Source organism: Podarcis gaigeae, assembly GCF_964106915.1.
Source record: "Podarcis gaigeae genome assembly, chromosome: 1".
In the NCBI taxonomy this organism is placed as follows: Eukaryota; Metazoa; Chordata; class Lepidosauria; order Squamata; family Lacertidae; genus Podarcis; species Podarcis gaigeae.
The window spans coordinates 87,148,705-87,175,056 of record NC_139678.1 but is presented as its reverse complement, the minus strand read 5'-3'; the positions used below and the strand labels follow the sequence as shown (position 1 = coordinate 87,175,056).

General features: G+C 42.9%; 2 long non-coding RNA genes across 2 annotated transcripts in view; one reads left to right on the top strand and one right to left on the bottom strand.

The window, feature by feature from the left end:
* Positions 1-3,461: 3,461 nt before the first annotated feature.
* Positions 3,462-7,058, bottom strand: LOC310852278. Its single transcript, XR_014568058.1, has 2 exons — positions 6,591-7,058; positions 3,462-3,815 (listed from the first exon to the last, which is right to left on the bottom strand). It is a non-coding gene; the product is annotated as an uncharacterized lncRNA (long non-coding RNA).
* Positions 7,059-11,745: 4,687 nt separating this feature from the next.
* The window catches only part of LOC310852412, a 28,573-nt gene continuing 13,966 nt past the window's right edge, over positions 11,746-26,352 (top strand). Inside the window, exon 1 of the long non-coding RNA XR_014568095.1 lies at positions 11,746-12,245. This is a non-coding gene — a long non-coding RNA (uncharacterized lncRNA). The remainder of the gene's footprint in view (positions 12,246-26,352) is intronic.

Here is a 26,352-nt window from a genome sequence, read left to right as displayed (position 1 = left end):
GCTTGTTTCCCATACTCTGTGCATTTGTGTAGAGACAACTGAAACCATGAGTCATTCCCTCCAGCTATTTCCTTCTTGTAGTATCTTGCCCTTTAGCAGGTTTTTGGAGCACCACCTCATTTTCCTGTGCATTAATGAAGCTATTATTCCCAGTATCAGGTGTTCTTCTATCATCTGTAATGTTGTCTCCCTCCCCCCAGGATCTACTTTAAAGCTCTCCTAATCAAGTTTGTGAGACTCTTAGCAAATGCATTCTTGCCAACCAAAAGATTTTGCATGAATGGCGCTGTGGGTTAAAGCCTCAGCGCCTAGGACTTGCCGATCGAAAGGTCGGCGGTTCGAATCCCTGCGGCGGGGTGCGCTCCCGCTGCTCGGTCCCAGCGCCTGCCAACCTAGCAATTCGAAAGCACCTCCGGGTGCAAGTAGATAAATAGGGACCGCTTACCAGCGGGAAGGTAAACGGCGTTTCCGTGTGCGGCTCTGGCTCGCCAGAGCAGCGATGTCACGCTGGCCACGTGACCCGGAAGTGTCTCCGGACAGCGCTGGCCCCTGGCCTCTTGAGTGAGATGGGCGCACAACCCCAGAGTCTGTCAAGACTGGCCCGTACGGGCAGGGGTACCTTTACCTTTACCTTTATATTGTTTTAGGCCTGTGTAGCTTATGTACATGACTGTTCCATGTCCCTGACTCAGTGAAAGATGTTTTGAGTTCCTCCAACCAATGGTGTAGCTCTAAGAAGGGCCCTGGTGATGGGAAAGTTTGTTGTTATTTGTGGTTAACTGTGACATGGATATAGACATTTATAATGTTGTCCCCTACATGTTCCTCTTCTACAAACAAAATACAAAAAAATGAAGGGATGCTTCTAAAGAAGATCTCTGCCTTCACCCCCTGCCCAATACTAGTCAGAGAGGAGATAGCATCAGATGTATATGCAGAGTTATTATTATTATTATTATTATTATTATTATTATTATTATTTTAAAAATTGCATTAAAGAATCTTGGAAGTAGAGTGCTAAGTGACATCTGGCAGTAAGCATAGTGGAACACACCTTGACTTATCAGCACCATTTTTCAGTGTACTTTTTAAAGCTCATCTTTTAATTTTTGCTAAGACCGTTAAAAAATATACAGTGGCACCTTGGGTTACATACGCTTCAGGTTACATACACTTCAGGTTACAGACTCCGCTGACACAGAAATAGTACCTCAGGTTAAGAACTTTGCTTCAGGATGAGAACAGAAATCGTGCTCCGGTGGCGTGGCAGCAGCAGGAGGCCCCATTAGCTAAAGTGGTGCTTCAGGTTAAGAACAGTTCCAGGTTAAGAACGGACCTCCGGAATGAATTAAGTACTTAACCTGAGGTACCACTGTATACTGAAGTAACTATGCAACAGCTCTTGAATAAAAAGGCATGTGAGCACAAATCTAAACGCTGGTTTTAAAAACATCTCGTATTACTCAGTGACATCTTAGCAGCATGGTGTTTGGCTTTGTTTTTGCCGAGCTTTTAATTGCTGCCAACATCATTTTTAGTATTTCATTTTAAAATTGTTCTCACAGTAATAATGTACTATAGAGTGTTTCAGTGTAACATAAAGAACTGGTTTAAAAAACTGATTTAAAAAGAATTAGAAACAGCATGCTGAGAAGTGTCCGTTTTCAACATACACAACTACAGGTATATCACGTCAACTAGTGTAGATAGTACATATCTGGGTGTACACAGGTAAGATGAGCCCTGCTGGATCAACCCAAGAGCCTATCTAGTCCAGCACTTGTCATCACAGTGGACAATCCAATGTCCATGAGAAGCACACAACTGCTATATTTCCCCTCTAAAATTGGTGGAGAGTCCATTGCAATTTTGTTCCTCTGCTAACATACCTGCAATGACCAAATGCTAGCACCAACCAACCTATAAACCCGCACAATTCTTAACTGTGCCACAGGCTTCCTTTGCCTTCTATTATGACACGTTAACATGATTCTTCTTCTATAATTTATTCCTAGTATTTTATGTTTTCTAAGCCCTGCAGTGGAATAAGTAACTACTACCAGTAGAGTTGCAATTCCAGCAGTAATACCCACAGGGTGAGCTTGCTTTGTGGATCAGCACCTTTGCTGCTAGGGCAGTGCCAGTGATTGGAACCATCTTGCCTTGGATCTGGCCACAAAAAAACACTCCCCCCTCCACCCAACCCAAGGCAGGCCTGTAAAGAACAAGGCTTTCAACATCCCCCATCCAAATATAGGTTGCTCTGATCCCCCTTCCCCACCACAGCTTTGGGGAGGATAATCATGTGGTGAGAGGACATCTGGGGACTGCAGGCATACACAGACATCCATCCCCCTGCTTGTCACGTACAACAAACTTACAGCAACTGTTCATTCTGGGGCGGCGGTGGGTTCCTCCACTATTTCTTCCTTTCCCTCTCCCTTTCTCTCAAGTTTTCAATAGTCACAGAACTTCCCAGTACTAATGCCATCACGAAACTCAGTCATAATACCACATCATGGAGAGTGAAGTCCTCCTCTGGCTCCCTTCTTTCTGAGACATGTGGAATCGTGTGGTCACCAAATCATCACTGTTGGGGCTGGTGTGAAGATTACTGTTTTTTCCAGGCAACCCTCCCTTCATCTCTTAGATTCTAATAAAGGAACAGCAGCAGCACTTAGGCTTGATTTCAGGCTCTTTCTTCCAGACACATTGTGCTGCGGCTAAATTCACTGCTCAGTTGGCCTACCAGAGAGAGAAACTCCAGGGCCGGGTAGTGACTGCTTCATCTTAAATTGTGCAAAAGGGCTACATTTTTCACATGCAGTGTTTTACGTGTCCTCTTTCCAACCTCTCTCCCCCCGCCCTTGTGCTTCCACTCCATCCATCCAGTCTCAATGTCTGGGCAGATGTTACTGTTTGCATTAAGAAGCAAAGAACTCAGGGCTACAGCTGGGCTGCAACCATCTGGACTTGGAATGGAGGAGGGAAATGGAGAGCACTTGGAACCAGGGTTTCCATTTCAGCATGTGCTTAAAAACAGTAGCAGCTGGTTCCCACCACAGCCTTGACAAGCGCCTCTGCTCACATGTTTCACTGGAACCCAAAGTGGGAGAGTGGATTTTTCTCACCTGCTTCAAAGGATAGATGCTACAGAGCCACTGAAGAAACAAGCCTGTATGTCCCAATTAGTGCTTTGCCAAAAATTTCTTCTGCCTTTCCCCACTCTCCACCATCTTCCATCAATTAATGAGAAAAGTAATTGCATTTGAAAAATATCAAAGGGGAGGGGGGATTTGGTGAAATTCTTATGGGTTGGGTGCAGAGTGTTTATTGTGCTTATCTTACTCTGAGGTGGCCAAGGGATTTTGTGCAAGACTCAAGCAGTGCAAGACTCCTGGGGTTCCAGGCTTATCCAGGGTTCGATTTCCTCGGAATGAGGGACAGCGGAGACTGTGGTATCTTCTGGATATATGGTTTATTTACACATATATACAACCTGAGTCTACAATGGAGGGGTTCACGATATTAAACCCCCCCCCCCCAAAGGCATTGCTTCTCCCATAGCCACAGTCTTGGATTCAAACACAAATCAAGCATGTCTCTCCCTTTCAGGGTTCTGCTTGCAGCCCGCTTAGTGGAGAACAGACACCTTCACTATGGTTTTTCTAACTACCAGCCAGTTGGTCAGCGTTTTTCAGCTTTCCAAAGGTGCACTGCTTCCTGAAAACTCCACAATGTCCTCAGCTAGATTTCCTGTCAGTTGGTAAGAAGAGGAGGCTGCGTATCATGTACCAGAGTGCTGTCAGGTTGTGCTATTTTTTAAAAAGAAGAATATTTTTATTTTATTTTAAAACAAATCAGTGCAGAAAGGTAAAAGAAAGAATTTCCCTTATAAACAAAACCAGTGAGCACGCCCTTGGAGGTTTTTCAGAACAGAAAGCACCCACTGGGGAGGCTGCAGAGAGCTGGAAAGATTCATAAAGAAAAGAAAAGCGCATATAGAAACCTGGGCCATCTCATAACAATAAGGTATGTGCAACCAGTGTTAGAAACTGAGATATGAAAGCTAGGAAATAAATGGAACCTTAAACCTAGGTTATGGGCACTGCAACAGAGTGTCTAGGCGTGTTTTTTTATAAAAGAATACAAAGCTGAAAATGAATGAACTGCAGCTAAAATCTTATGTGCATTTTGCACATGGTCTAGTCCTATCTGAAGACTGCAAAAAGCAAAGCCATGCTTCCCCTGTCTGCCCCCCTAATATTCTTAAGAGGGTGCCTTCTCCAGTCTTCAGAGAGTGGCTGGAAGTGGGGAGGCAGAAAAAAGGTCCTTCTTTCCTTCCGGCAGTGACAGTTTTAATTTGAAATCTTAGGCACAATACTGTGCCCAAAGCTCAGAAACGGCTTGCATTAATGAAATTTCCTGTCGCAAAAAATTGCTTAGAACAATGGGAGTTTCAAATGCTATGTGCAACCCAGCACTCACTAAAAATATAAATAAATTATAAAACATCCTATGAGTGAGGCAGAAAAATGGAAGCCTCTTTTGCAAAGGAAGAACACTTTCAAGAAACCAAGGGACTAATTTCAGCACAGCACTAGTCCAAATGTAACATGAGGATGTAAGTCAAATGGATCTGTGCACGGTATAGGATGTGATGCTGTCTCAGCTGTAACTTGGACCCAAGTAGCAGAAATGCCTTGATGCTCCAAGACCGGGGGCAGGGGGTAAAATAAAATCAGCCTTTTGTGAGAAGAGCCTGGACTTCTCCTAACAACTACTTATGGCTTTCCATGGAAGACAATCTCAGATTTGGCTCCACATGGTGAGAATGGTCCAGACTGTGCCCAGAAATGTCTAGCAAACTTAACAGAATAGATGTTATGGGAGATACTTGTCTACCCCCAATCCACATTTTCCCCATGCACTTTTCCTGTAACATATAAAGAAAGAAATGTGTGGCCTCCATGTCATTGTGCTCAGCATTTCTCTGCTTACTGCAAGCACTCAGTGAACCAGAGTGGGAGTGGAGACATGTTGAGCAAGATGTTGTCAAAGCATGAATCACTTTCACTAGAGGTAACTGCAAGTTCCTTTTGGGAAAATGAGAATGGGCAGTAGACATACATTCCCAGTAATGTTTAGGGTGAAATCCAGCAGAACTGGAGAAAGGAGGGCTAACCCTCAAGACTTCTGCCCAAAAGCTTCTAGGTCTTTTGCCCAGCTGCTCCCCACTCTTGAATTCCTAAGACTTTGAACTTAGTGTCATTGCTCACAATGCAGTCACTACCTCTGACTACATGTGGCAGCTTCCCTATAGCTCTGTGAAAAACTCTCCTGGTATCTTCTAGGGATGGGAAAATCTGCCACTTTTGGTTTCTCACAGTCTCTCATTTTTCCAATCTTAAATTCAGTTCTCCACATTTCCGCATCAATTTGCAAAATTGTTTTTGAAGTTCTCATGAAAATTCATCAGTATATTAGTGTAAATTTCTCCTGATAAGCACAGTTTAATGCAACATTTTTGCATGTTGTTTCCATCAATATATGCATTATTGCACACATTCCAGTAGTATATTCAGCTTTGTACACATTGTTTGGCTGGAGAGCTACATCACAAAATTTGTAGAAGCGAGAAATTTGAAGGATGGCTGTATTTCAGTACAAATATTGATTTGGGAAGTTCATATTAGACAGATTTGCCTTTAAATGTGCACTGAATTAAACTCTCCCCTCTGTCCTTAGTGTCTTCTGGGATATTGTTTCATGGACAGATGTCCATGAAACATCCATTGCAAACTGCCACCATTTATTTGCCAACATAAATGGTGCCACTAGGATACCAGACAGTAATTGGTGTGATGTCTGAAAACAGCTGTTACATTAAATCTTTGATGCCTTCCATCATCAAGGAGCAGACTATGAGAAATGGCCTCCTTCTAGGTGGCAAGAAGACCTAATTCCTTTCTTGGTCCAACAGGAACAGGGAAGGAGAAGGAGAGAAAGAGAGAGACTCACTCAGCTGCTAAATTTGCCATCAGCAGCTAGCGAAAAGTTGGCTTGGCTGATTGCCCTGACAGAAATTGATGGGAGTCATGTGGAAGGCAGCATGGGAAGGAGCAATCCAATGCAAGGATTTATTATTATTATTATTGCTCAAGTTTACAGTTGCTTGTGGTGTGCTATGCCAAGTGGGCTGTGGACGCACAAATGAAATAAAACCAAATTGAGGCACTGCGTTAAAGAGAGGGAGAGAGAAGATCCACATACTTATAAGCATATGGAGGTACTGGGGGCACGCCAGATGGTTGACCACTAATTGGGAAAGGCCTGGGTACCCTCTTATTGTGGCCATCAGAGGTAACCTCATGGTTATGAGGAGGGAACAAAGGATTAGAATGGAAGACACTCATCTGTGAATCAGAAAAGGCTTTGAGACCCTCAGGGTAATTTTAGCAGGCTGCAGTGGGTGACTGGATTCATGTGGCACAGAGAAGGACAGGCAGGAAGTGGAAAGTGGATGGCACTCTCCCAAGTACTGCCCACAAAAGCAGCTCTCTGTGACAAAAGGGGAACCACTACCTTACCTAGGCATGAATTCAAGTCTCTGCTCACTCATATAATTTCCTTATCTGACTCTGGAGCTTGTCCTCAATTTCCTTTCCGTAGAATGGGAGTGCCAGTGATCTACCGCGAGAATAAATGGGGAAGCAGTTATCCTTCAATACATTTACTTTAGTAATCGTTAGTATTAGTAGTTTTTAAAGTCCTATATCACACAACCTTTCTTTGATTGCTTTTGGGCTTCTGCAGCTTAACTTGAGCTCCTGAGCTATGAGAAAAGGTTTTATGGGGAAACTGGCAACAATCCAGAACTATTGGATTCTGGCAGCTCCCTCACTGAGAGAAGTGAAGTTACAGGGAACCAGGCAGAGGGGCTTCTCGGTGGTGGTGCCCACCCTGTGGAATGCCCTCCCATCAGATGTCAAGGAAATAAACAACTATCTGACTTTTAGAAGACATCTGAAGGCAGCCTTGTTTAGGGAAGTTTTTAATGTTTGATGTTTTATTCTGTTTAATATCTGTTGGGAGCCTCCCAGAGGGGCTGGAGAAACCCAGCCAGATGGGCAGGGTATAAATAATAAAGTATTATTATTATTATTATTATTATTATTATTATTATTATTATTTGCACATTCCCAAGGAGGGGTCTATTAGCCATGTACAGTGATATGGAAATCTCTTTCAAACTGTCAGTACTGGGTGGCAATACATAAGGCAGCCTATTTCGGTAGGAAAGCATCAACTATAGGCATAAAATTCTGCATAGAGTGACCGTATGCCCTCCGTTGCAAGGGATAGTCCTCTATTTGAAGGAGTCCTGTTTTAATTTGTTTGTTCTCTATAGGGGGAAATTGTCTACTTGGTTGTAAAGAAGGGCACAGATATGATGGGTATACAGTACTGGAAACCTGGGGGAGTGGAGAGAAATGATTGGATGAAGTCACCTGTAAATATAAACTTTATAAGAAAAACAGGCTCTTTGATCCAGCAGCAGCTTCTTTCAATAGGAAAAGTGAAAAGTTCCAGTTCTACTTTCTCTTAGGAGGTTTCTTTTTTTTATAGAAAAGACAAGGAAAGGTGCACAAGACTTCAGGGTTCAGCACAGATGGGTGAGCAACAGCCATATTAACTGCTAACTAGGGACCTAGGTGCACCACAGAGCCAAGAAGGCAAGACTCTAGTGTCCTGACTCATTGTACCAGTAGCAGCTACAACTACGCAATGGGTTACCTGTTAGTATAGCCTGAAGCTGTTTTCCCAAGAATGTTTCCAGAACTTAGTTCTTTTGATAGATACAGCTTTTGGGGGTATCCCCTCCCTGTTTAAAGGCAAATGGCTCTGAATGTCTCGGTACATGTTTCCCTAAGAAAACATATTTCTTTTTACATTATGGCATCTGCTTTTTCAGATCCTATAAGCACTCTCATTGTTCTCTCTAGGTAAGTGCACAAGCCTCCTTCCTTATTGGCATTGAGCCACTAAACAGGCCTTCCCCAACCTCTTGCTGTTTTCAACATGTTCCTTTTGATATCTCTCAATATGATTTTATACTACTGTTTTGTTAGCTGCCTGGGAGACTTTAAATCAGAAAGTGGGTGATAATTTTTTTAATTAATACATAAATGCATGTCCAAAGCTTTTATAACAGGGTTATTCCTTATAACAATCACAAAATGATTGTTTTTTTTAATTATACAGCAAGGGTACAATGAAATATTAAATTCCCATTGATCATGACTTTTGCCAAAGGCGAATGACGTTTATTCAGAGTTGTGTTTTGGGTTTTTTATGAACTTGGCAGCCCAAGGCTAAACATATTTTTTTAGAAGTCAGTTTGCTCAGAACTGTAGCCCAAAACTCATGGAACATTTCAGTGTGCCGAGAACAAACATAAGAGCAAAAGGGGTGGGTGGAATATGGTGCAGTGGCTTTGGGTCTGAGCCCAAAGAGTGGGAGAGATGAGAGACTGTCCCCCTGTCCTTCTGCAGAAACTGGAAGTTGGTTATGGTTGTTTTGAAAGCTGTGGTCCTAACAAGAATCAATTGAAAGCAACTCCCACAAGAAATCAATGGAGCTTGTTACAACATCCAAGTGAGGAGCCTGAAAATCTAAAATCCTGTCTCAGTATGTGAGCAAAGGGATGAGGAAAATGCTTCCTGGCCTGGGATCCACTCTGCTGGCAAAGCCTTCATGTGACTGGAGCAGCCGGCCGGATCACTGCACAGAGTGATGAAAGAGTCCCAGTCCAACCACCCCCCCTCCCAAAGGGAGCTTCAGATTACACTTCTGGTTGCATGAAGCCCATGGCTTCTTGCCAATGACCAAGTAGCTTTCAGAGCCCTGATGGATGACGGCATCCGCCACCTGAGCCAATTTCCACTGGCAGCGCCACAGACCCAGCTTTCATCACCCATCAAGACATCTGTTGGTGTCCACTGGGGGCTCCAGGTCTCTGTTACAGTAGGGGATATTTTTACAGCTGAGTGGTAGGACTGGGATAGGTGAGAGAGGAAGGTTGAAGCAAAAGCTCAAGAAACCTTGCTCAAGAGGAAGGGAGGTAAGATACCCCCCACAACTTCATGGAAACTTGGGAGCCAATAATGAAAACGCTGACAGATGAGATCACTTCATTAGTATGCATTTTACCCATAATGCCTTTCTGCACCCACCCACAGGTACTAGGATGTAAAGTACAGTAGTACCTCAGGTTAAGAACGTACCGGTAATTCGTTCTGGAGGTCCGTCTTAACCTGAAACTGTTCTTAACCTGAGCTACCACTTTAGCTAATGAGGCCTCCTGCTGCCGCCGGGCCGCTGCCACGCGATTTCTGTTCTTATCCTGAAGCAAAGTTCTTAACCCTAGGTACTATTTCTGGGTTAGCAGAGTCTGTAACCTGAAGCGTCTGTAACCCGAGGTACCACTGTACCATGGGCCTAATCCACCCACAGTCAAGGACTTTCAAGCTCTTATTTTTTTCACGAGAGTGTTAAATACCTTTGGCACTCGATACTGAGGCTGCCTTGGTGGCTACTAGTGCTTTGCTCCAGCTAGTTCACTAGTTCTAGACCCTTTGAGCAAAGATGACTTGGCTATGGTATTGCATGCTGTGGTAACTGGATTATTGCAATGCTCTCTGTGTGCCTTGAGGATGACTCAGCAACTTCAATTGGTCAAAAATGCAATGCCCAGATTACAGGCTGGGATTTCAATTAGGACTCCTATAACCCTTGTTTTAATACAACTGCATCATTTGTCAGCTGATTTCCTTGCTCAGCTGAAGGTGCTGATGCTAGTGGTTAAAGCTCTAAATTACTTAGACACTAAATATCTGAATGACTGTTTCCTTCTCAGATGTTAAGATTAGGAGAGTAGTTTGTGAGGTTGGCTTGGGAGAGGGCAGGCTGTGGCTGTAGATTGTTTTTAAACTGTTTTAAGGCTGTTTTTTTAATATTGCTGCAACCTACCCTGTGACCTGCTGGTGAACGGCAGGTAATAAATTGGATGGTGATGATTATAATTGTTTAAAAAAATATGTCATTGACAGTGCAATCCCATACATTTCTACCCTTTGAGTTCAATGAGACTTACTCCAAGGTAGGTAGATATAAGATTGCAGGCTAAGTCTCCATTAATGAGACTTCAGAGTGCTTAGTCTTATGTGGGTCATGCCATTTCTTTCTGGCTTACGTATAAGAAAGACATGATTCTCAGTTAACCTCTCACCTCCTACTAAATTGTTCAGCAGAAATAAAGAAATCTGAGGAGCTACTGATGACATCTGTTGTAACATAGATGTCTGAATCTTGTCTCCTGGCTATTTGAAACCGGGCAGCCTAATCCGCAAAATCGATCTCCTTTAAGTCCTTGGGAGTGGGGCTTTGATTTAACACAGGTGCCTGCATGGCAACCACCATATTTGCTTTGAAAAAGTCCTCTTGTTTTTAGTGAGACTCACTTCTGACTAAACGGAATTTGGTGCAACCTGCAAGTCTCAGTCATGAGCTAGTAAAACAACTAAGTACATCAGCTAGTGGAGACAATTAATATGAGCAGAGAGAGGGACCAAGTAGGGGAGCAGAAAGAATCATGTTTTTGATTCAACCTGGTGCAGGCCAGGTTGCATGGGTCAGGTCCTTTAAATTTACTCTACACACCACCAGTAACTCATCTGATGACTTGTTCTTTAAAAATCTCCCCCCCCCCCCATGTGAACTGACCCAGACCCTGAAATCATCATTGGAGGCCTTTTTTCATGCACCTCCTCTGCAAGAGCTCCAGAGGGTGGCAACACAAGAATAGGCCTTTTCTGTGGTGGCTGCCTGCTTGTGAAAAGCTCTCCCCAGGGAGGCTTGCCTGGTGCCTTTATTACACTTCTTTAGGCATTGGGCAAAAACATTTATCTGGATAATTCAGTTGGTAAATCAAGAAACTCTTAATCTCAGGATTGTGGATTCAAGCCTTATGTTGGCCAAAAGATTCCTACATTGTAAGTGGTTGGACAAGATGACCATTGTGGTCGCTTCCAACATTACAATCCTGTGGTTCTATCATTATAGGGCTGCCATTCGTCTGGAATTTCCCGGACATAGGCAGCAATTAAACCATCTGGCAACCCATGTCAGCAGTGCCATTTTTGGCGATTTCCCTTAAAAACAACTCAAAAACTTTTTTGCAAAAACCTAGAAAAAACTCAACAACTTTTCTGTCTGAATTGAAATATGGCAACCCTATAAAATTCTTCCAGGCCTGTAGCTAATTAAACGTTCTATGGCCTTTTAAACTGTGGGTGGGTGGGGTTCTTGTTTGTGTTCATTATGGTATCTATTTTTGTGTTTTTACATTGTAATCCTCCCTGTGAACTTCAAGTGAAGGGCAGTATAAAAATTATTTTAAAAAAAAATAAAGTAAAAGCTGAATATAGAAAGTTATTATATTATTTGCTTTCAGTAACAATCTTTGGATATTTGGACTTTCATAACATGTGCCTAAAGCTCTATTTCTAATGCAAATCCTAATCCTGCCTACTCTACCCACTGCTCCTCAGTATCCACACCAGCTACTCTTTTCCTTCTCCCTCCCTCGACCATTTTCCTTCACGCACACCTGTTCTAACTGTCACACTTCACCCTCAGCCAATCAGCACCTGCCACATACCAACATTCTATGCCCCTGCCCACCACACTCACTTTAACTCCTATCTTTCAAATATCTCCCTCCATAACATTTTACCATATGTCTCTTAATATGCAAACCTATGCAAGTCAGTTACATTAACAAACGTCACAGTGTTCCCTACAGGGAAATGGAGCCTAGGGGTTTTTTTTGGGGGGGGGGGTTCTCTACAGCACTTTTATGGTGCACTCCTTCCTAGTATCAAACTGAAGAAAGTTGCTGTATAAATATTTTTAATGATAAACAAGTACTCAAATTAATCCCTGCTGAGGTGGAGCCACAATTAGTGGGGTCTAAGGAGGAGATGATGATGATGCATCCTCAGCTGTGGGCATGAGACACCTGTGTTACCATGGCAACTGAGTGGGCCTTTCCCTCTTCCCCAACAGGACACAGCGAGCAACAGCTGTGATGTCCACCATTGCCCAGACTCTTTCCTGGTGGAGAAGGTGAGCTGGCAGATGGACACAGGCAGGCGGTCCTCTGGCTGCGGAGCGATAACAAGGCAAGGTCAATTGCGGAGTGGGAGCACGGCTGGTGCCTAGCGGGGGACCTAGGCCTAGGGGAAGGTGGCAGACATTGGTGGGGGGAAGATAGTGGAGTGTGCATTCGGAAGCTAGCTGATGCCCTAAGGCAGAAGAAGCAGGTGGTTGTTTGTGGGTGTAAGCTGGTTGAAATTAATCTTCAGAAGCCAGTTGACAAACCCCAGTGGATATTTGGGGTGGGGGTGAGTGAAGGTGTCCATTGGGGTTCTTAATGGATGTCTCCTGGAGTATGCTTGAATGGGGAGTTTTGAATGTGAGGCTTTGAATGTGATCAAGGTGAATGGTCTGTGTATGTGCATGAATGTGATGTGTAAAAGGAAACTGGTGGATGGATGAAACACACAAAGGGCTTAAGTGCAAGCCACCTAATACTTAAAAAAAAAACAACCCACTAGATATTCAAAAGTACATCTACCTTTTTTCTGCGAAGAAAAAGAATGGAAAGTCAAATACTTGAGTTTATGGTGGAATCTCCCCCCACCCCCATATCAGTACACATGAAGGGTGGACTGTAAATATTTTCACTAATTAATAAATAAATAAATAAATAAATAATAAATAAATAACTGCCTGCTGAGGTGCCACTTATATTGTAAGGTCTGGAGAAGCTGTGCTAATGCCTTTCCAGCTGTTGACATTAACTACTACATACTGCCTCTGTTGTTGCAAAAGGACATGGCAACTGAGGAGAAAGAGGGAGAGTTCAAGGAGAAGGAGGCTGAAGGGAAGCTGAGGAAGGGGCACCTGGTGGCACAGAAGGCAGATCAGGGTTGGTTCTTTCCTGTTTTCTTGAGTTGCCAACTTTTTCATCTCATGGGGCTTCTGTGCTTGTCTGACCTACATAGATGTAAAAAAAACACCAAATTGATTTTGTCCCTATGAATCCCCTCCCCAAATCCAAAATAAATTTAAGATCCCTAGGGTCTGACTTTATTGCCATATGGAAGGGCAACCCTTGCATTACAGCACAACAAAAGCGGAACACCCTACCCTCAATGTTTGTGGTATGAAAAGGTACAGGATTTCATTAGGAAATTAAGGGACATTCACTGATTGGAAACAAAGCAGTATGTCAAGCCGCAAAACATCTGCAGCTGCAAACAGTACTGAAGGCAGGATCACTTATAATGCCCCCCTGCCCAACCCCCGGATACCATTATGAGCGTAAATCATCATGAAGGCACAAGGGAAACAACATCTGAGGGGGCCTTGTACCTAGTTTTTACTCAGTACTTGTTCTGATTTGTTTATGGGACATTTATACGACAAGGAGCATTCATCTCCATTCAATTTGCTTGCAGCATGTTTGTTCCCCATCACTTTCCAAGTGGCTGAAACATCAATTTCAGGCGGTGAGCATTTTGTGCGAGTCCAATTGATGTGAAACCGCCGATGCGCCAGTCCTTTTGGACCCAGAATAGGGATGGGGCAGGGTGGAATGGGTGTTGGGGCAAGTTTATGTGCACTCCACCAACATGGGGGGGGGGGGCAAGAAAGGAACCGCCATTCAAAATGGTCACTTCCTGTAGATAGTTGCCCTGTAGAAAGGACAACAGAGCCCTTTAATCCACTTTATGTAAATCTGAAGTTTCTGTATGTGCTTGAAACCTTCCCACAAAATAGAGCTTGGAGGAACTCTAAATGTTAAATACCAGTTCAGAGGTGGGGAGAGTGTTGTTATTAATATTTCAACATGCAAGGAGGAGAGATTTAGGCTTTCCTTCTCAACTGAAACCTCTGTAAAAATCTCCCTCTCCAGTATAGCAATTAGTCTAAGGAGGACAGTGCAGTTATGCTACCACTTAGTGCTATTCATGTTTATTTGGGTACATTTCAAATATCTATTTATCCCAGTCATTGCAAAGCCCTTCCTTCTGCACGACCCTTTCTTGTGACTTGTTGTTTTTTAGGCAGAAATCTACCTATTCATCATTTCCCACTGAGACTTTTTGTTTCCACTCTTGTCTTTCCCACTAACCTTGAAAAACCTTCAGCTGTTTTGCAGTTTTACAGACCTCAACCCTATTTTCATTTTTACATTTCCTTTGGACAAACCCAGGGAAAAACGCAGCTGGGGGCAGCACACAAGTGGTCTGTGCTCAAGTCTGCCATTGCATTTAGTAATGTAGTGCACTGGACTAGGAGACAAGTGGCCCAAGCTGAAATATCCCCTCAGCCATGAAACTTACTTGGCCAATCTCTGCCCAACCTACCTCACAGAGTTGTTGTGAAGATAAAAGGGGAAACCACCATGCTCATTGCCTTGAGATCCTTGAGGAGTAAGGAATAATATAGCAATATTGGCTATATCAATATCGTTAAAGCAGCACAACAATTCAATAAAAGGACAAATTTCTGTTTAGTACACACTCCATGCTTTCTGGGGACAAAGCAGTGGGTAATAAAATGGTGAGGGGGATTATGTAGTTACTGAACTGCTGGGCTGATCATAGTGTAGGGATCCTAAATACCTACAGTATTGCTTTATTAATCCAATAAAATTGTTTGCTTCATAGGATGCTTCGATCGCTTGAAAATATATACTTTGGCAAAGTAACTTTACTCAAGTTTTTAGAAGGTCATGGGGTAGATGGAACATGAAAGTAGAACTTGACATTTGTAGGCAAGGGAAAGGGAAGTTCTCTTGACATGCTTGGATAACTCTTGTGGTTAGCATTAGTCCATTTTGGAGCAATGTTTGGATATGCTTGGATGTGGATGATTGGGATATTTAGAAATCTAAAACTGGAACATTTGGAAACTGGTACATTTGTGAAGTTGAACACATATATGCAAAATTCTGTATACTTTCACAGTTCACGTGAAACCAGCTAGGGAGGATGTGAAAGGTCAAGGTGAGTGAGTGATATTTAGCGATTACCTATGATGGATAGAGGGAACCCTAGGCCAATTGCATAATCAACATTTATTTGTTGCCTTATTTACCTTGGCTATGGGAGGGAAAGGTGAGATGAAAGGAGTGGAGAACAGCTGGGAGGAGGTTGTGTTCATCAAACACTAACCAGGCTGAAAGGGTCCATCTCAGGATGCAAATGTTGTTTATTCTAGTGTAAATGCATATGCCTGAATGGCCTGGAACATGCTGTGACTTTTTTGTAAAAATTCTGCAAAAAATAAAAGCTAGCTGTTTTTAGTTTCTCAATTTCTAGAGGTAACCAAACACCACTTTCTCAGGAAATCTTGAATCTGCCCTGTGAATTTTGATCGATGGATGCGTTTACAGGAAATTGGCAACAGTGAAATCCAAAATTTTGTCCTTCAATGGAACAATGATCATTTCCTGTAGGAATTTTGGGCAATGCCTGTGAGCGCAGACCGCAGAGATTTGTTATTTCTTTTTAAGTTGTTGATATAGCAATGATTGGCACAAGCCCTGCTCCAGAACTCCCAGTCATGCATTCATAAAGGCATGGAGGGGAGAAGCAGGGCCATGCTTGCTGGCCCAGCTCCCAGTATTGTGTCTTCACTAGCTCCACCTTCTCAAGCCCCCATACATTCAGCAGAAATGATAAAGCATGGAGACTATCCCTTCAGGTTGCCCCCTGAACTCATGGAGGTCAGGAGGGCACACCTTTGTCCCTCTTATTGATGCTACGAGCACACATGTGCATTATTCATTAACCCTTTTCAACATTTCATACGCAGTTGCCATTTCTGACAGCAGCAATACTGCCACAATGAGCTACACATTTCATAGCCAAACCTCATGTTGAACTCAGTGAACTGATCCCCAGACCAGAGATCCAAGGAGGATCCAATGGAAATGTTTGTATTTATTTATTTTTGCTGGCCTTCTCCACGTTGTCAGTAGAGTTTTCCAGAAAAAAACAGAATGGGTGCCCAGAAATCCAACACAAAGTGCCTCCTCCCAGCCTCTGTTTACAAAATTATAAGCATTCCCCCCTTCCCATTACAATAATATTCTTCATCTTCTATCTGAGTCAGTGCATGGAAAAAATGATTTCACCGTGCAAACATTTCTGATGAATCAATGCGGAGAAAGTAAACCCATGCAAATGAAAAATACTGGGATTTGGGGGGTAAATCACCCTTGAAGTAGAAGCATCCAGCATTTGAGCTTTAAGAACAAGCAAATCATCCCTAGCTATTTCCAGATGGAAGGGAAAGGATATATTTTCCAGACGCCGTTTTGCATGTTGCACCTATACTTAAAGCAGTTTGGGGTTTTGCCCATGCCGTAGGAGAATCGTAACTTGAAATGAGGAACACATATTGCCCAAATTGCAAACAAATGGATGGATTCAAAGAGGAAAAACTCCACCCAAAATTGACCAGAGTTGAAATAAAGGTAGGAGGTCAGAATTAGGAGCCAGGCAGGCCACTGTGCAAATTAGTTAAGTCTTTGCAGTAGGACTGAGGTGGTTGAGATTCACTAAGGTCAGTGGCAGTGAAATGGCTCTAAATCCAAGTATTCCAGTTTAAACCATTTGTGGGTTGGGATGAGGCCAGCTGCTAGTAATTGCTCCAAATCTGGGAAATTATTTGCATTCATTGCTTCTGAGCATCTCTGCACGAAGAAGATGGAAGACAGATCACTTTTTTTGCAGTGGTGTACATTAACTGTATCAGTGTGACTTTCCCATGGTAGCGGTGTCCCTCTATTGCCTTCTGACTCAATCGCTCTGTATGATGTTTCTGCCACCCGCTTACAATTGAACTTAAATAGAAATGCATGTGTGTTACATTTGAAATGGCAGCAGTGGGTAAATCCATGATAGCAATGGATAAGAAACTTCTGTGGAAGTGCATTACAGAACTCTGATAGTATTTTAACAGGACCTAAACCACTCTATGGTCTTTATAGGTCTCCAAAATGCCAGCTGTTGTTCCTCAACATGTCCACCTAGTAGTGCTATCTTGTGCAATGTGCAATAAGTGTTTCAGAGACTGACACAGCCTAATGGAGCTAATACTGAAGGATTTAATTCCCCAGATATGGGGAATGTTTGACACTCCAGAAGTTGCTGAACTACAATTCCCATCAGCCCCAGCATGCATGGCCAATGACCAGGGATAATTAGAATCGTAGTCCAGTAACATCTGGAAGGCAAAATGTCCCCCCACATGTAGGATGAAGGAAAAGAGGGAGTTTGATGCACCTGAGTAGTGAAAGGAGAGACAGAGCAGTAGTGCTCACCTGACCTCCTATTAGCCACATCACTGCTGTGTACCAGGAAAGAGGATGAGGTCGCAGGAAGGTTGGCATGATGCAAACAGGCAGGAGCATTGGATTGACTCTACTCGTGTGTAGGCACCATGCCAAGCTTGCTTCTCTCCTCTCTGTCCTTGTATGTAGCAGCAATGTGACCAATGGGAGGTCAAGTAAGTGGTGACACACTATTCCACCAAATGCCAATGACCTAACCAGCACAAGCCATCAAGATGGTTTGGTGTGCTTTGCATAAAACAAACACAAATTCATTTCATCCAAATTCTACACCAAGGAGCATTCAGTTATTCAATCTGTATATATTATGCAGAACAAGCTGAAGTGCACATTTTGCTTATTTTATACAATTCATTTGGTCTTTGGTGCTGCTCTTTCTCACAGGAGACAGCTAGTCTGTTGCTGTTGAAATCTCATAGGTGGCAGATTTGTGCCTGAGTTGTGCCACTTCAGGCAAAGTGGGAGCTTACAAAGCTAAAAGCTCCTACATTCCAAAAAACAAAAAAAACAAATGAACTTCATTTAGAAAACTAGCATACCAGAGAGAAGGCTAGAATCCTTCACTTTGACATCTGATTTACTGTGTTCCCAGAGATTTACTATGAGAGACCATTCAGTCATGTGAGCTTCCATCCACAGTGCTACAACCAAGACACAAATTTTCCATTCAGTTTTACCTCACTCTGTGAGGAGAACTAGGTCTATGTTTTCATGTATATGCAGGGGAACTTTGTCTCTGCCCTAATCTTACCACATGCAAAGAGAGAGGTTTAACAGCTTCCCTGTACTGTACAGTCGCACCTTGGTTTCTGAACAATTTAGTTCTTGAACATTTTGGCTACTGAATGCCGCAATCCCAGAAGTGACTGTTCCGGTTTGTGAACTATTTTTGGAAGCCGAACATCCGTCATGGCTTCCAGTTGGCTGCAGGAGCTTTCTGCAGCCAATCAGAAGCCGCTCTTTGGTTTCTGAACATTTTGGAAGGTGAACTGACTTCCGGAACAGATTCCGTTCAACATCCAAGGTATGACTGTACCTTGGCAATTGTATACTGGCAATTGTGTTCACCAGCTAGGGAACAGCTAAACTATTGCATATCCTAGAGGTGTGCTAAATATGGAATAGAGGCTGGGCTTTTAGTATTGCAGCTCCAGCCTTCTGGCATCTGTTACCAACTGAAATTAGAGAAGTGCCCGGTATCTTGTTATTTAAGCAGCTACTTTTGTTAAAGGAGGCTTTCCCAATCATTTTATGGATTAATAACGATTACAATGGTATGCATGGTTTTTATTACTTTGATTTTACTGGTTTACTTTTGCATCTTATCTTGTTGTTATGTATACTGCCTCAGTAGCTTTTGGTTGTGAAGCTGTTTATAAATTAGCAAACAAATAAATAAAATATGCCTTGGCCATAGCATTGGTGTTTACTGACAATCTGTGTGAACCAGTCTCTCTCCCTCTTAGCTAGGGATGAGGAAGAAATCTGAGTCAGTTTGCATTAAAAGACAAACTTTTTGAAACAATAAGAGGACCAAAACACAGGCATCCTTCAAAATTTGCACTTCCCCAAATTTTGCAATGCAGTTCTCGCACTAAGTAGTATGTGTGAAAAATGCACACGCTAGGATAAAGTGTACATTAAAAATGTATATATTAGTGAAAATAACCTAGAAATGTGCATTATATTAGGGACAATTACTTTACAAATATTTGCATATTAGACAAAAGTAGATTAAAAATGTGTGCATTAGGAGAAATCCATACTAAAATGATTATGAATTTTCATGACCAATCAATATGCTAATGTAGAGCTCTGAATTTAATTTTGGAAAAATGAGGAACTGAGATGAAAACGAAATTACAGATTTGTCTATCCTTACCCCTGAGCACTTAACTTCTGTCATATCCTAGATTGAAGAATTGGCACAAAAGGATGGTTTGAAAGCCCCTGTCACACAGTTCCACAACAAGGACATCCCTGCCTTGATGGGTGACTGCTTAGAAATGAAATGTAAACAGGTTTGGGAGGGGAAAGGTTAGCAGGAGAGAATAGCACAAGTGTAGCTAATAAACTGCAGCCGCTAGCATGCCTACACTTAACCACCCACCCTGAATATTGTGGAAAAGGGAATCCTTTCCAACGGCTGGCTGTTTTTTTCCACCCAAAGAGGCAGCCTGCTCTCCTGCCCCTTTCCCCTTTGCTCTTCAAAGACCGTCTATCTTGTCAAAGGAGTTGAACTATAAAAGGAATAGCACCAACCCTGGAAAGCTGGCCCAGAGCCTGGAGAGAAAAGGCTGTTTGAAAGGAAGTAGCCGCCTGGCATCCACACACTGACATACCACTCAGTCCATTCTCCAGGAAAGCTATTTGCAGTTGGTCCTTTATCCCCCACCCCCAACTACTTCTTCATTTGCAGGGGGTGACTAACCCCTAGCGGCAAAACCCCATAAACAAGTGGAAAGGAGCCTGTAATCATGTAGCTGTTACCAATCAAAACAGCCACAGTAATTGAGAGGAGAAAGGAGGAACAAGGGACAGCTTCCCCAGTGATGCTGTCAGAGTAGGATTTTGGGGCAGTGGAATGAGCAGTAGGGGCCCCAAACACAGCAAGTCTGGCTTAACACATTTAGAAGTACAGTATGTGAAGTCATATGCATTATCACCTAAAGACGTGCACACCCACGCCCAAGGCTATTCAGTTTAGTGTGTGTAAGGGTACATCTGCACCATACATTTAAAGCAGTATCATACCACTTCAACAGCCATGGCTGCCACCCCCCCCCCAAACCAGGCATTCTGTGAACTGTAGTTAAGGATGCTGAGAGTTGTGAGGAGACCCCTGTTCCCGTCACAGAGCTATAATTCCTAGTGTTTCCTGGAAAGAGAGAAGGGGGTCTCCTAATAACTGTCAGCACCCTTCACAAACTACACTTCCCAGGATTGTTTGCGGAACATCATGACTGTAAAAGTTTCATAACAATTCTTTAAAAGTATGGTGCAGATGTGGCATTAAGCTACCTAAAAGAACCCATCTAGCAAAGCTCTCCAATTCATCCTTTCTTAGAGCAAGTCAGGGAATGAGCTGGTGGAGGCAGCAGAAGCAGAGGGGAGGTTAAGACAGTGTGGTGGTGGTGATGGTGAGGAGGACAGTGTGATTTTCCATAGGCCTTGCATCCCCCTGGTACAGTCCTGATGAGGGATTAATTACTATCCAGCACTATGCGCTCTATGATTACTCTAATACAGTAACGGCCACGAAAGTCATTCCAGGGGCTGGGTTTATTTACTTTCTTCTCCATAGGAGGAAACCTCTGCCTGCCTGCTCCCATGCCAGTGAAAGCATGTCTAAAGACAAAACCAATTGCTGCATCTAGCTGGGGGGCTAACATATGGATTTAGCTGTCGCTGGGTGGCAGGGTGGAGTGAAACCATGCTAAAGTGGTCAGCTTGGTTTTTGTGTGTTTCTAAGAGACAAAGGCATCGCTTTGTGGAACCCTGCGCTTGGGAGTGGGGAAGTCTGAGATGTAAAGACTTTTAAAAGAGACTTAAAAGAAAGAACAAGCCCTATGGAGAAATTCAAGGATTCTGGGCAGAAATCATTTCCATGAAAGAGAGACTCCAGCCACCACTGCCTTCCCAGTCTTTTCAGCAGACAAGGCAAATGGAACTGTGAGATTAGTACTACAGGGCTGGAGTTAGGCAGACGTTAGGCAGGGGCCTGCTAGTAGATCTCTGGATTATTTGCAAGAGATCTGCAAGGGTTTCTCTTGTCTCCCAGTTACTTGAATAAAACCAAAACCCCTTTTACCAACTACATTGGGCTGCTGAAATGAAGAAAGCTAACCAGGAGTGGACTGTGAGCTCTAGTTACTTCTGGTACACCCTGTACTCAGTATTTTGGACCTGGCTCTGGTTGGTAAATCTTGAGGTTCTAGCAAAAAAGCAAAACATATCCAACAAGCCTGAGGTCTGCCCACTCTGCTCTACGAATCAAACGTAACCATGTTTATTTTCCATTTGACCAAATCTCCCTGAATTTACTTATTAATACGTACTCATCTGGGTTATGAATTCCTGTGTGGTTACTGAGTGAGTGGGAAATGGATGTGAACCAATTAATTTTCATGGAGTTCTGTCTCTGCAGAAGTAGCACTGTTCTTTTCTAATTCACATTCAACAAAGGGATCTGTACCTTGGACTAGCCAGTCACTTCTGTTCTTCCCCAGGAATTAAACTGGATTGACCTGCTGTTTTGCAAGGAATAGAGTCAGCCTTGCAAAAACTTTAAAAAGCAGTTGGGGGCTAAGCACAGACTGGGGAGAGATCACCCAGAAGGTTGCTCAAGGCAGTTTGATGTGCTATAAGCCTAACCTGTGTCCCTTCCAAGCAACCTCTTTATTGAGCATTCATCCTGCTTGGCTTGCACAGAGTTTATGCTGAGACTAGATTATATCCTGTCTTTACTGAGCATGCATTCTGATTTATTTGAGGGGCAGTTGTATGACAATTAGCATTTGTTCTGCATTCATCCTCATTTGCTTGTGCGATGTTCATATGTCTTCCTTTTAGTCATTTGTTCATCTTTCGCTTTTCAATGTGTTGCCCCACCACCTTCCAAACTGCAAAAAGTCAGCAACCTTTTTCAGTCCACCGTCCCTCTGAGCATGTGGTGGGCCGGACTATATTTTTTGGGGGGGGGGGTGAATGAATTCCTATGCCCCGCAAATAACCCAGAGATGCATTTTAAATAAAAGGACACATTCTACTCATGTAAAAACATGCTGATTCCCAGACCATCTGCAGGCTGGATTGAGAAGGCGATTGGGCTGCATCTGGTCCCTGGGCCTTCCACTTTGACTGTGGAAACCTAAAGATCTGGTAAGCAGGATCATGTAAATCTGTCCTGATACCATCATGATCATAAGTTATTATGAATACACAATAAAAAAGGGTCACTGGTGAGGCCCTTGGTCCGACAGAAAGCTAACATGGTCCATAATCCACCTCAAACACTTTGATTAATGCTTATGAGAGTCATTCGAGAGACATGTGGGGTTTAGAAGTCCAACCTAAACAGGGAACACACCACAGATGAGTGAGATAAGAAGAAGAAATAAAGGGACTCAGAACAGATGTATGACTGGTAAACCAAAAAGTTTGAACTAATTGAGTAGCCCTGACTAAGGGCATTGCTTATCTAGAATAGGAAAAGAAAGGAAGGTAAGAAGTACCCAATATGTAAAATGGCATTTCTCTTTGTAGAACTATACAAGTACTGTGCTGCCATCTAACGGGCAGGACAGGAAAACCATATTTTCTGTACCACTGTGGCTTCCTATTTTAATATGCTGTAGAAAGACTTACCACTGGTGAGAGCTTTTTCTCAGCCAGAACTCACTGGAACCAGTTCTAGAACCTCACAGGTGGGCGTCATGAATAAGGGATGTGTTCATGGTGAGCCTCTTTTTGTAGAAAAATAGCATTGCTAGTGACTTTAAAACAGCTAGCTATTTACATATGTGCCTGGTGTGAAAGGTGCCAAATTCATGAGATGGCAGTGCCCACCCCACCCCTGGATAGAGAGGCCTTTGGACAGGTCATGTGTACAGTGATGGAGACACATCTTGAAAGCAGCATATCCCCATGTGCTGTATTCTCATAAGGCCCAAGTCACACTCATCCTTGCTATCTCAGCTGTACAAGGATGAATGAATCCTCCTTATATATCCTACTGAAAGGCACCTAGCAGGCTCTTCATGGAACTCTTTGCTGTGCAGAATTCTGCAGCTTGGTGGAGAGGTATATTACTCCCATTGGGTGGACTACTCTGGCTTCCTATTTTATTTCTGATCAATTCATAGTGTTTTCAAACCACAAGTGGGCTGCTTTGAGCCCCATATAACTTAGGGTGTGTTGTCTCCCATGTGTGCACCCTTATAAAGAAAGGTGGGGTAGAAATGTAATAATTGGTGCCCTTGCAGAATAAATCCTGCATTGGTGCCAGTGGGGGATTTCCTTTTGGTGAAAATACCAGTTTATTAGGAAGGCTTTCCCTCAGGATCAGTGCTGGGGAGTAAGGGGTTAACTCCTCTCATATCTGCTTCAGTCCTAATAAGTAATCTTCTCTTTCCACTTAGTTTTAATGTATCTATATGGGGTTGGTTGGTTGGTTGGTTGGTTGGTTGGTTGGTTGGTTGTCTGTCTGTCTTTCGCTTTGGGTTTTTTGGAAGTTTCTTTGGGTTGCCTGGGGCACGATAAGCAGCTATCAAATTTAATAAATAATAATTGTCAACCCACTTTGGCCATGCCCCGTTTGCATTTTCAAACAATAACAACCCTGCACATTAAATGTAAAGATGCATCAAGTCTAGTTTGGCCCTAAATCCCTCCCAGTCTAGCTGAATCTAGAGAGGTTGGGGGATGACAGGATCCTGAGAACTTCTCAGGTGGAGGGGTGACTGGGCTGGGCATGGCCTCAAAAGGGTTCATGTAATTGACCACCTTGGGCATCAAGTGCCACCATTCCACTTCTCCCCACCAAAAACATTCCATTGGGTGTGGAGACTCCCCACCACACCCTTGTTGATTATTACTGTCCCTGCCTACACGCCATGAACTTCATTTACAAAAAAAACAAGGGTGTGCTTCTTCTCTAGCTTTTATTGCATTAAATGGAAAACAGCTAGCTAATCCCCAGTGCATTTTCAAAATAAACCCATCTTCCTGTTTCTTATTTTTCTTCCTTCCCCCCGTTTGCTCAATCCATTATATAGTTCTAGTCATCTCACAATTTGCCCATCCTTTCCTTTCCTGTTCTCCTTCCAGCATGTCCACCCCTTTCTAATCCTCACATCCTGCCATATCATTCTTTCCCTTGTCACCTTCTTTGGCAGAATATTTTGCAGAAATTGTTGCCCACCTCCCTACTGTAGGCCAGCTCCCTACACATAGTTCCAAAGAATGAAACAATTTAGATAATTCCTAGAGCATGAAGTACTACCTGAGACTATGTCTCAACTGGCCAGGCTCAACAGCAGTTAGCTTCCTTGAAAGCAATCAATACAAAGACCAAGATATTAAGATCCAATTCATATAAAAATGCTCCCTTATCTAAGAAGAACCTCTTTGATGTAGTAGAGTACAGAAGCTTAGCCCTACAATGGATCTCAAACTGCATTTGAGGAAATAAGCTGCTTTCACCAAAGTTATTGAAATTGGCAGGATGGCAAGAGGAAAGCTCAGCTTTAGCTCACGGGGGGTTGGGGAATGAAAATATGTGAGAATTTGTTTCAATCTACTGTATATTCAGAAACGAAGGGCACCATAGTCACGTAAAAATAATCTACCCAGTTTTTGTAGTTAAGATGGCTACAAATGCTCTACATAATTCAGATATATACATATTTCTGTCACAATGAAGCAAGATTGCCACTAGTGTTATTCCACTGTATTTATGGTGGTTGGGTTTTGTATATGGGGCATAAGAGATACCCAGAGCATTAGTCAGTGATGTAGTAAAGCAAAAATGCTTTGAAGGAATGTTGCAAAACCCAGAAGAGAGCATTGCAGTGTCACTAAAACACGTGTGCTGACCTGGGGCAGTTTGTGTTCTCAGAAAGTCCTTTGCACTAGGCTGCAAAGGCTGCACCTTCCTCAATAGAAAGTATTTCCATGTAAGATAGATTCCTGTTTCTTCATGAAACATAGAATATGCATCATAGATGGAGCCAAAACAATGGGAGGGAGTTCAGTTAAAGAAGACTATGTTTTCATTCCAAATATTTGGTTTTGTGTCCACACTTTTTCATCCCTGACTATGGAAAGTAATACTTTCAGGAAGGCTACCATCCTCAACATTGGAGACTGAATTTCAGTTTTGGAAACAACAGAGAATTTCCTCCAGCACAACCCAGTCACGGAAAGGCATTGCAATTCTTCCTTCAAATTGAATGAAAAAATAACAAGAGTAACTAGGCACTAATTAATTAGGCATTGTCTTCCCCCCTGTCCCCCAAAACATATCTGTTGCAAAGGAATTAAGGGATGCAGAAGTAAGCCTGTGGAGATGTCGGGAATCACAGGGTTTATTTGACATAGTTGGATAAATCAGCCATTGCTAGTTAATGTGCTGTTACACCTTAGGATCCATGAAGAAATTGATAAGTTAACATTCTGAAGGAAACTCACCTGATTTACAGCTCCCAGATTAAGTATGCAGATTGGAACATGGAATCCACGCTTAATTCCATAAGGTGGTCTTAGGGTATATTTTCATTAAACAAACAAACAAACAAACAAACAAACAAACAAACAAACAGAAAACTGCCACTTGGAACCTCACACACACAGTGTAAATGGGGCTGAAAGTGTCCCAGTGTTCCAGACATGGGCATTTACTGGGGAGTGGGGGTGGGCAAAGGAGGCAGTGCCTTCCCCCAATGAAGTGTAATACCCAGATTCCCAGCTTTTGTTATTTTTTTCTTTATGTTAAAGTTCAGATAAACACCTTTGTATTAGCCTATAGTTTAGGCATCCAACTTTGATAAAATTAAGATGTTAAGCAAATGTACAGGCACTATCCTCATTATTTGTGTATGAGAAACCAGATTGCTCCCCACTTTCAGTGTTCTACTTGTTGCTACCCCCACAAAAAAATCCAGTAGACTCCCAAGCACTTTGTACAAAAGTGAGCGGGAGGACAGGATGGGTGAAACTTGTCCAAATGATTCCAACAACTTTAGAAGGCGGTGACTTTTCCTGTTTGGGGTGTGCACTGAAGAAAAGGTTCAGTTCAAGCCCAGATTTGACTCTTTAGAAAATGGGCTGGCTAAGCTTGAGCAGCTTCAGAATTTACC